Source organism: Amblyomma maculatum, chromosome 6, assembly GCF_055883805.1.
Source record: "Amblyomma maculatum isolate TAMU_Amacu chromosome 6, ASM5588380v1, whole genome shotgun sequence".
Classification (NCBI taxonomy): Eukaryota; Metazoa; Arthropoda; class Arachnida; order Ixodida; family Ixodidae; genus Amblyomma; species Amblyomma maculatum.
The window spans coordinates 4,824,350-4,835,478 of NC_139349.1; the positions used below are offsets into that span (position 1 = coordinate 4,824,350).

At 43.0% G+C, this 11,129-nt stretch overlaps 1 long non-coding RNA gene across 1 annotated transcript; it reads right to left on the reverse strand.

Annotated features, from left to right (window-relative positions):
* Positions 1 to 1,668: 1,668 nt before the first annotated feature.
* On the reverse strand, positions 1,669 to 10,454 carry LOC146184961 (uncharacterized). The gene is made up of 5 exons (XR_014707954.1): positions 10,334 to 10,454; positions 8,352 to 8,488; positions 3,565 to 3,722; positions 2,513 to 2,653; positions 1,669 to 1,784 (listed from the first exon to the last, which is right to left on the reverse strand). It is a non-coding gene; the product is annotated as an uncharacterized LOC146184961 (long non-coding RNA).
* Positions 10,455 to 11,129: the final 675 nt, after the last annotated feature.

Below are 11,129 nucleotides of genomic sequence, written 5' to 3' on the forward strand. Positions count from 1 at the left end.
GTGATGATGATGAATAGCTTTATTAACACCCATCAAGGAAAAGATTCCTTCCCTTTCAGCAGGCTGGAATTCCTTGGGATTCTGCGGTGTCCAGGGTCAGATGGATTATTTTTGTTGGGACTTTTTTGCTCTGGCTGATCATTAAAGCCTCCCTCGACCCCATATTCCTGTCTGGTTCGTTGTATCTAGGGCATGTCCACACCATCTGTATCATACCTGCAATTTCGTTACAGTGTTTGCACCGCGGGTCCTCTATCACCGGATACCATCTGCTTAGTGCGAGTGGGTTGGGAAAAACCCCTGCCTACAAATTTCTCCATATAACCTCTTCTTGTCTGCTTTGAATTTTGGTTTGGTTTGTGGGGTTTAACGTCCCAAAGCGACTGAGGCTATGAGAGACGCCGTAGTGGAGGACTTCGGAAATTTCGACCACCTGGGGATCTTTAACGTGCGCTGCACACGGACGCCTCTTCGCTTCGCCTCCATCGAGACGCAGCCGCCGAGGTCGGGTTCGAACCCGGGTATTCCGGACAGTTGTCGGACGTCTTACGTCTTAAAGAGGAGCCTTAGCGAAGGGCTGCGGAGTAATTTCGACTACCTGGGGATCATTAACGTGCGCTGACATCGCACAGCACACGGACGGCTCCTGTGGATACCTGAACCACGCCGTAAGGGAAGAGAGGAAGGTAGGAGCGAAAGTGGAAAGAGAGAAAGAGGAGCCGTACGGGAGCGCTGAGTAATTTAGGCCACCTAGGAATCTAACGTGCAATGACATCGCACAGCACAGAGGACGCCTCTTGATTTCTCTTCCATCGAAACACAGCCGACGGCGGTTGGGTTCGAACTCTGGTACCCCGGCACAGTAGTCGGGCATCTTACCCCCTACATCACCGCGGCGGGGCATTGTGAAAACTGGTAGGCGCTGCTATGCCTGCCGCTAATAGGAATTCTGCTTCTTTCGTTACCGCGCCACTCGCTCGTCTGACACACGAGACGGTTTGCACTGCAGCCTCGTCCTGCAGTACCACCACAGATCGTGTTTCAGCGATGCCGGCGTCAACAAACGCCGTAGATGCTCGCTCTCTCCCCCTCTCTCGCACTCGCTGTCCGTTAGCGCATTCTTTTCACGCTTTTTTCATTTTGAGAAAATAAATTTGGCTTTGAACCTCCATGCTTTTAAGCCACCAAAAGTGCCTAGCTAGGCCAATCACGCAACTTTCTTTTCACGCGAAAGCCTTTCTTGGCCCATAAGTGGCTTCCAATAAATATGTGATGTTCCCTTACAAAAATGTCTATGATCACTTTATGCAATGTCTTTAGACAATATGATCATAGAAGCTATCGACCATCAAAAGAAAGTCTTTAGAACACGTATGATCTATGTATGATCTCCCTTCCGACAATTGGCCACCGTGATTGAATAGAATGTATTTACATAGAACGTATTTATACCTCCTATGATTAGCCTATTGATAGCGTACATGGACACTGTAACGACTGTGTTCCGATAATTGGCCACCGTTATTTTAAAGAATCGTGTTCATACAAAGTATTAATACCTTGTGTTATGCTAACTATATTTCAAGTGTCCAATAATAATGTGTAGTTTACTCACTATTCACATGCATGTAATATTTCGTGAAAAGTGAGTGGCGAAAGAAACAGATGCAAATTCATACCTTCTTTTATTGCACAAACCCTTGACACAGAAACACTTCGTTTCCGACGGCAACGACATTGTGTGTTTGATGTACCAGCCATATCAAAATTTATCATGGTGTCACCTAGAAAAGAAATATACATGCTCAAAATTTTTCTGCCAATTTCGCACGCTTTGTGCTAGCATCACACACATCTCTCTTCACTCAGATGCCTGTTTTTCCTCAAAATATGCTAACTGGTTTCCAACCACTTTCTGTACAAACTAGTACCTGCAAAACACCCTCAGGAGATAGAGACTATTGCTGTGTTTAGTTGTATTCCTTTTGATCCTCTATATCATTCGACATTAGTTTATCACAATAGGGGCCCAGGAAACAAAGGAGTGAAATTTACACGCCAGTATGCTTGGTCATCAGATACTCTCTCCTCTGCCATTTGCTGCATCAAGCAAATACACATGTTGAGCGGCAACGTATCAGTATGTATACATACATTTTGGTGCATGCTACCAGCAAGTGATGCCACTATGCCTGTTTGCTCCCATTTTTCCTGAGTGATGGCTATGTTTGCCATAGCAGATGACACACACACATAAGTAATTACTGAAGGAGACCAGCTACACCAAGCACCTAGGGGATACAAGAGCGATAATAGGGAAGAAGTATATTATAGTTAGCCTACAATATGCAGTCACACATACTTTTTGCTACATATGCAGGTAACAAGTCTCAATAGTGTATTCCCAGAGAGTAAGAAAATAAGAAAGTGCCACTCATGCCCATCTTTTCCTTTCAAGAGCTTGTCACCAAGGTAAAATCTTTATCACATATGAAAGCAAAATTTAGAATACCTTTCTTTTATAAGAAGTCCACATGGATGCTGCTACGTACCACTGCTACTTGTCCAGGAAGTCAGGTTGCCTTGTTACTTGTCGGCACAGACCACGGCAACAGGGTGTCTCCAGATATGGTCGAATGAAGCAACAAGAGGACTGCATGTACATATGAGAACACTAGTCAGAACAGCAGGAAGAAAGATTTTTTGAATAATAAAGGAGAAGTCAACTGCACAAGTAAAAGAAACATAGGAGGAGTATTTCATATGGTTGCTGAGTGACAGCATGAAAAGCCCAGAATTGAAAACGCAATGCTCCACTGAGGAAAATTACATAATCATAAAATACATAAATACATATTAATCTAGGTAATCTCAGGAATAGTGGCAAGTCTTATGTAGGCACTATCTTTTGGAGATATGTGGAAAGACAAGTCATATGGGGTGGTAAAAAATGACTGGTTTGGTTTATGTGGTTTAACATCCCAAAGCAACCCAGGCTATGAGAGATGCTGTAGGGGAGGAGTTCAGAGCGTTTGACGAGCTGGGGCTCTTTAACGTGCACTGACATCGCACAGGACATGAATGCCTTTTTGCTTCAATTTTGAGCTTACTGCTGAACTGGTCGTACTCAAAATAGGTTGGTGCTACTTTTATTTAAATTTAGACAAGGTCCTTTTGAGGATACAAGACTTGCATGTGTCCCAGACACATTCAGGGAGACACGTTGGCCCTGTACAAAGGCTTAAAACGTGGAGAGCTTGTCTCATTAAAACCCACCCGGCCCCGCATAATCACTTTTTGGTACCTAATATTGCCTGCTTTGGCTCGTCAATAGTAGGCTACCGACAATAGGAGCAAAATTAATTCATCCTTAAAAAATCATGCAGCTTACTGCTGGAATATGCAGTCACACATAATTTTTGCTACATATGCAGTTAACAAGTCGTAATAGTGTATTCCCGAGAGTAAGAAATTAAGTGCCATAAATGTCCATCCTTTCCTTCAAGAGCTTGTCACCAAGGTAAAATCTTGATCACATATGAAAGTCAAATATAGGAGAAATACCTGTCTTTTATAAGAAATCCACATGGATGCTGAAGAAACCATGCAGCTACATCCCACTGCTACTTGTCCCGGAAGTCAGGTTGCCTAGTTTTCACTTGTCGGCACAGACCACGGCAACAGGGAGTCTCCAGATATGGCTCAATGAAGCATCAAGAGGACTGCATATGCATACGAAAACACTAGTCAGAACAGCAGGAAGAAAGTTATTTCAAATAATAAAAGGAAAAGTCAAATGCACAAGTAACAGAAACAGACAAGGAATACTTCATATGTTGCTGAGTAACAGCATAAAAAGAGAAGCACAGATTTAGAAATACAATGCTCCACAGAGGCAAACTACAGTAAAATGCTTGTACACAAAATTATCTTCTAGAGTGGAAGATTCAGTGATATATGCAAGGGGTTACGTTTATCTATTGTGCATGCATACGGTACTATAGGAATACAACAAGGTTGACGACTGGGCACGTTGGTATGGGTTCATACTTCCCCAGCCAAAAGACGAGACACAGCAAATAGGAGGACAGGACAAGGCTGGACTATCAACTGAATGTTATTGATAAGAAGAAAACAACGAAGACTTCTTCCGAAAAGCTCGCGCACAACCCAACCGGTGGAATGGCAGGAAATTGGGAAGAAGATGAAGAAGAAAATTCAAAGCCAATTCCAAGTCAAGGCCTAACTAACGACTTTTCTAATAGATGAAGTTCCTTACAATGAAGGCTAACAGACGCCTTAGCCACACACTTGTCCTCGGCTTTAGCAATGTAAAATGCTTCAACGAACTCTCTGCAGAGTTGATTACCATTGCTGTAAACTACACCCGTATTATTGAAGTCAGGCGCACAAAGGGACGGGTCATGCTCCGACTTACACTCTCGGGATTGCACATGTAGCGCAAGATTAGAACTCGCCTTCCCTCCCAGAGAATTGGAGTGCTCCGTCAGGCGCACATTTAGACATCTGCCTGTCTGCCCGTAGTAGCACCGGCCACAATTCAGCGGAACGTGGTAGACCACATTCTTTCTGCAGGTGGTGAACTTTTTCTTAGGTGACACTGCACAACGAAAACTATCACGAGGTACACTGTCGAGCCCCTTTCTAACTCTAGCGCACAAGGCTCCTATCTTGTTTCTCGCTGTAAATACAACGGGCAGACAGGCAGATGTCTAAATGTGCACCTGACGGAGCACTCCAATTCTCTGGGAGGGAAGGCGAGTTCTAATCTTGCGCTACATGTGCAATCCCGAGAGTGTAAGTCGAAGCATGACCCGTCCGTCCCTTTGTGCACCTGACTTCAATAATACGGGTGTAGTTTACAGCAATGGTAATCAACTCTGCACAGTTGGTTGAAGCATTTTACATTGCTAAAGCCGAGGACAAGTGTGTGGCTAAGGCGTCGGTTAGCCTTCATTGTAAGGAATTTTATCTATTAGAAAAGTCGTTAGTTAGGCCTTGACTTGGAATTGGCTTTGAATTTTCTTCTTCATCATCTTCCCAATTTCCTGCCATTCCACCGGTTAGGTTGTGCGCGAGCTTTTCGGAAGGAGTCTTCGTTGTTTTCTTCTTATCAATAACATTCAGTTGATAGTCCAGCCTTGTCCTGTCCTCCTCTTTGCTGTGTCTCATCTTTTGGCTGGTGCAGTATGAACTATAGGAATACATTACTGTCTGGGAAGTTAACCTCCACATCACCAGGTATCAAACTATCTCAGAGGTTTCTGAAAGATTTCTATGCAATGACAGGAAGATCTTTCACTATCAAACACAGTTGCAAATAACACTAAAATCTAATGAGCCCATGTATGTTTCTCTTAAAAATGTGCGGACGAATGAAATGTAGTTGCTGCTCCTTTTATTTATTTACTTGTAACTAATACTGCATCATTTCCAGCTATAGCATGCGTGAACACAATGCAAACAATAGAGGTGAGCAAGCTTATCTAAAGATTTAAAATGACTTTTTGTAATAAAATGAACAGAAATCATTTAACTAGCCATGTACAGGAGACAATGCATGTACTAAAGGAGAGCTGCACAGATTTAAGAGCCTTAAAAGCTCTAGCAAAACACCCTTCTTGTCACATTTGCCTTTTCACAAACACTACAGGCTGGCCGAGAGCTAGCTTAGGTACAATACCTCTAATTATCGCATTCAAACTGACCACTTTTTCAAATACATTGATAAACACAGGTACACATGGCTGAGCTTTCAAAACATCATCTGTTGGACAAAACCCTCATTATACTCTTGGATAGGTCTGATAATAAAGATCAGCATGGCGAACAGCCATTCGGCGCTTCCATGCGCTATGCAAGCTTAATAGCCTTATCATATCTTAACAGAACACTGTTGTAATTTTCAACACCTGAGAACCAAATTCCATGGGGGTTTAAAGGGACACCTTTGAGCAAAGTTCACTGTAGGATATTGCCCCCCCAAAACCCAATCAACAATAACACATGTTCGACAGCCTCTGGCTTTCTGCACAAAATACAGATCACACCCCATGGCAGAAAGATCTCTCTCTGCCATCTATGTTTATCCAGGCAGAACCCAAACATGCAATTTAAAAAGATTTTTTAGCAGGTTGTAAAGGCATTCGCTTTACATGTTAGAATGCATTATTATTTGATAAACACAAAAGGGCCGCCACACTGATACTTCCCTTCGTCTTGCAGCCCACCCCTTCTGTAACAAGCCCCCTCATGTTTGCAGAACTCAAAAACACACAAAACAAACAGAAAATGTTCTCCAACAGATAAATATCAACATATTACTTTTGTTATTGCTAGTAACTATTTGGCTCTAGGGTTAACGATGCATTTATTTAGGTTGTGAATAAAATGAGTTCGGAAGTTAATTGCAAATCTTGGTGACTAGCAAGAAAGTAAATATTTGTGTATATGTTGCTTTGAGCAAAGTAAATGTTCTCATTTAGTCACAGAAAAGCAGAATACCACTTGAACGAACGTCACTTCGACGATGTATTCAGTTGTACGAACTTTATTAAATCCCCCCCCCCCCCCCTGAAGCTCTATTGAACACTATGCAAACGCACTTCATTTTAACAAACTTCAGTTATTGCTCATTTCAGTTCAACGAACATTTTCCGCGGTGCTATCCTGTGTCTTCAAAGTCATACTGAGCGCTTAAAAAAGCACAGTCTGCACTCCTTGTAGCATATTTTTATGTTAAGAACCACTCTTCATTATCGCGTGAAGAAAAGTGGCCGTTATTTAGCTGTAAAGTGAATTGGCTGCCTAAACTAGCTTTTAACCAGATGAATCCATAGCTGTCTGCACGCTTAATTAGCTGTACAGTCATAGCCAGTCAAAGCCAGATCTTCAGCCCTACCAGGCCCTTTAGCTCCAAGAATTGCAAATATGTGCATTTTGGTTAACCATGATCTGCTTGGAGAAAATGAAAGCCTTGTCTCCTCAGAAGGCCGTTGTGATAGGCAAGATTCTCAGGAGCTTGCACAGTAATCGAGTTCAAAACCACTGTAGTCCTTTCAAAAGTGCTGCGAAAGGTTACGGATTCTTCACTTGCAAATCAGCGCAGTGACAAATAAATGGGCTCAGATAAGATTTGAACAACCTAAAAATCTGTGACAAATTTTCTCTTCTTGGGCTCCAAGATTACCTCGGAAGGAGACTGTAGCCATGAAATTAGGAGACGCCTGCTTCTGGGCAAGAGAGCAATGGTTAGCCTTGACCGCCTAGTAAAGAGCAGAGACATTAGTCTGCCAACCAAGATCCGTATAACTCGTGCTATGGTCTTTCCAGTTGTGATGTATGGATGCGAGAGTTGGACTGTGAAAAAGGCTGACCGCCGAAGAATTGACGCGTTTGAATTGTGGTGCTGGCGAAGACTCTTGAGAGTTCCTTGGACTGCCAGAAGATCAAATCAGTCGATATTGTCGACCATAAACCCTGACTGCTTATTGGAGGGTCAAATTCTAAAGTTAAAGCTCAGCTACTTTGGTCATCTGATGAGAAGAGAGGAGTTGCTGGAGAAAGATTTGATGTTGGGAAAGGTTGAGGGTCGCTGGAGAAGGGGTAGGCAGCGAACGCGATGGTTAGATGGTATCCTCGAGGCACTGCAGATGAAGTTATGTGACGTTAGGAAGATAGTGAGAGACCGGAAAGCGTGGCGTGACATGGTCCATAGGGTCACGAAGAGTCGGACACGACTGAACTGAACATTTCTTGAAGCTAATGGAAACAATCTTCCACGCATTTATTTCAGTCCAATGAAATTTCATTTCAACAAACTTTTTCCTAAGGTCCCTTGAACTTTGTTCAAGTGAAACATCACTGTATGTGTACATATGCTGAGGCAGTCTAAATAAACAGTAACTGAATGTCAGCATGAACATGCACACATATGCACAGTGCAGTCAGCTATATTATGACACCATGTTTGTCACTGAGCTATTAAAACACAGGTTTACTCAATTTTGCCTCAACTAGAAATAGTAGGTACTACTTCCATAAAACAGCCAAGTATATCTCCTGTTTTAAAGCTCTGAAGAGGCCATGAAAACTTTTCTTTAGTGCAGACTGTGAGCAAGATTCACCAACATGTCAGTCGCGCTAAATACACAGCAAGAATGATTTAACAACACCGAGCTGGTTTCAAGCTTTGCTTTAATGAAGCCTGTTACACATCCGCCCTTTATACTCTCAAAAGAAAACAATAAATGCAAAGCATGAACCAGTAAAAATTATACAGTTATAAAGCAAACACATGAATGCAAAAAACACGAGCATGTGATACCTACCAATTCAATGTCTCCTTTACAGGAAGGATGCTTTAGGGCAGGGCACCCATGGCTGATAGAATAAACTGCCTCAACAGATTCATGACGCTGTCTGCTTCATATTCAGGCAGCACTCCCTCGATGGCAGATGAAATCTGCTGCAAAAGCAGTGTGACAATACAATTGCATCAGCTGGACTGCAAGCATTATTGCCAAACAAGCCGTAAATGCAGTAAAAGAAAGACTTCATTAAATCCATGCTTCTCAAAACCCATAACATACCATTACTTTCCCTACACTCCTAAAGAAAAGCTGTCTCAGAAAATGAATTCCTAGCAGCTCTAGGTCACATGCCATAAGTTACCAAAAAACTCGATCCTATCATCTGTTTCAATTCTGACCCTTGTCAGCAATGTCAAACATTAATAAACGAAGAACTTCCATAGTTGAAATTCACTTTTCAAAATATGCTGTTTCTCTGTGAAGCTTAAAGGTTCTTAGAAATTAAACAAAACAGAAGACTAAGTTTGAAAGCTCTAATCGCTTAATTCACAGCCAATTGTTAGCTTGACCCACATAACTTGCCACGCCTCCTTTAAAAAAAAAAGAAAAAGAACACTGGGCCTGTACTAAAATAATACGTACTGACCCACTAAGGATATAAATATAACTATTACTGCGTTGAAGTCTGCGAATTGTTATAAATAAAATTATATATCACCCCCCCCCCCCCCCCCAATCTGTGCTTACTCTAAAGGAAAGCTTAAAAACCTAATTTTACGCGGAAAGTCGTTGCTTATGGACTGTTCCAATAAAGCGGTAACCGCATGAGGCGACAACCCCTAGCGATCCGTCGCAACGCCTGTCGTTGTCGCTGGTGCATACCGCACGGAGCGACGGCGCTCAGCGACAGAAGCGCGTTTTCAGCGTTGCTCTGTTACCGCCGCCTCGTCATTCGGTCAAGGGGAATGCAATCACGCTATATCGCATTTTCAACACTAAACAGCATGAAGTACGATAAAACACTGATGAAATTTCTTGTAACGCATCGTATTTTAAAGGGTCACAGGGCAGCGGTGCGTTACTATACACTGCGATGCCGACTTGCATTGCAAGCAGCGACTTTCTCCTGCTCCTTTCGGAAATTAACAATATCAAGCCACGCTAACCTTTTTCTTTCTTTTATTACCCTTCCAAGCTTTTACTGAATTATCTCGATGCACTCATATATATACACGGATCAGACGAAGTGAGCGCGTGAAGGCACCAGGTTCTTCGCCCAAACCGGACTAGGAAAACTAACTTTACACGCAATAAAAAGAAAGCCAGAACGAAAGTTGAGCACCCTAAAGCCCTCTGCGATTGGCTGCCTCGCGAGCTGCTTCCGGGCGACACGCGAAATTTTCTAAAAACCCAGAAACCGAGCGACGGCGACGAGCGGCAATGCTTTGGCGGCCCTCAGCCCGTCGCGCGGCATGTCGCCGCGTCATGCGGTTAGCGCTTTAACCTCGAATTACCGGCTCCATGTGCAAATAGCTCAACGAAGAAACGCTATAAATAAAACAGATAGGTAGCGTGCGATCGCACACATCAGATGGAATTTAAAAATGACAGGTTTTATACGTCTACATAGCTTTTACGCAGTACAAGGCCTCTCTCAATATTTGAAATTTGACGGTTATGGCTGCGAGGCCAAGCGGTTGTTTACCTTTGAAGAATTAGTAATAACTCCGCAAAAAAACGCCTTAAAGATCTGAACTATGTTGCAAAATGATCGGAAAGAGGCCGCGGACAATCGAGGATCACTTTTTAAAACCTAACTAGGTGATAAAAACGCTAAACAATGAAAAATATTCCTAGAGCATTGGGCGTGCTGTATGCAGCAAAGTAAAAAATGGGTAAACACTTGTAATGTAAAAACTGCTCACTTCTGAAACAAAAAATTTTGAGCGAGTATGCGCAAAGCGTTTATAAGAAAGGAATGAAAAAGTTTGTCAACTTACATTGAAGATTTCTGGCAGAAAGAACTATTTTCCACGCTCGACGTCGCCACACAGCCAAACGCCGCCTCTCAGTCGTGCGCAATCACGTGACACATGAAGCTGCATCACGTGTTTTGTGGAGTTCGCTTTCTTTCTTTCTTTTTTTTTTTCCAGTCGCGCTGCCACGCCGCGCTGCTCCATCACGTGTCTTGTGGAGTTCGCTTTCTTTTTTTTTTTTTTTCCAGTCGCGCTGTCGCGCCGCGCTGCTCAGACGAAAGGCGGGATTAGTGGAACGCCGAGCGAGCGTCAGTTCTGTGCGTTCGCTATCTTGTGCGTTCGTTCTTTTTCTTCCGGTGGTTTTGTGGGGTAGCTGGTATTCGAGGCGACGCAGAGACTCGGAGTGGCGAGCCCACTTCAGCGATCGTGTGTTTGCTTCCTTCATTGTAATGAAAACTTGAGTTCTTACCGTATGCGGAGCCGCACATATTGAGTGCCTGCGCATGAGTTATTTGCACGCACGCGCGCTCGCACACATGCAGCTTTGCAGAGGCGAAAAAGAAATAGCTCTCAAGACTGAGAGCATCATACATTTGTGCTAAATAAACACTAAAAACTGATTGCTGATTTCGTTACTGTTACTCGGAGACAACTTTGCTCTGTGAATATTTTGTGAAACTTTAAACCCATCTTTTTTGCTGTATTGATGACATCACTGCGGTAATACCGTGAAATTGCGCTGTTATTCGGTGAACACATATCTGTTTTCCTTTTCTTTCCTTTTTTGCTTTTGCTGCTGTTCATCTCTGTAATGTCTGCA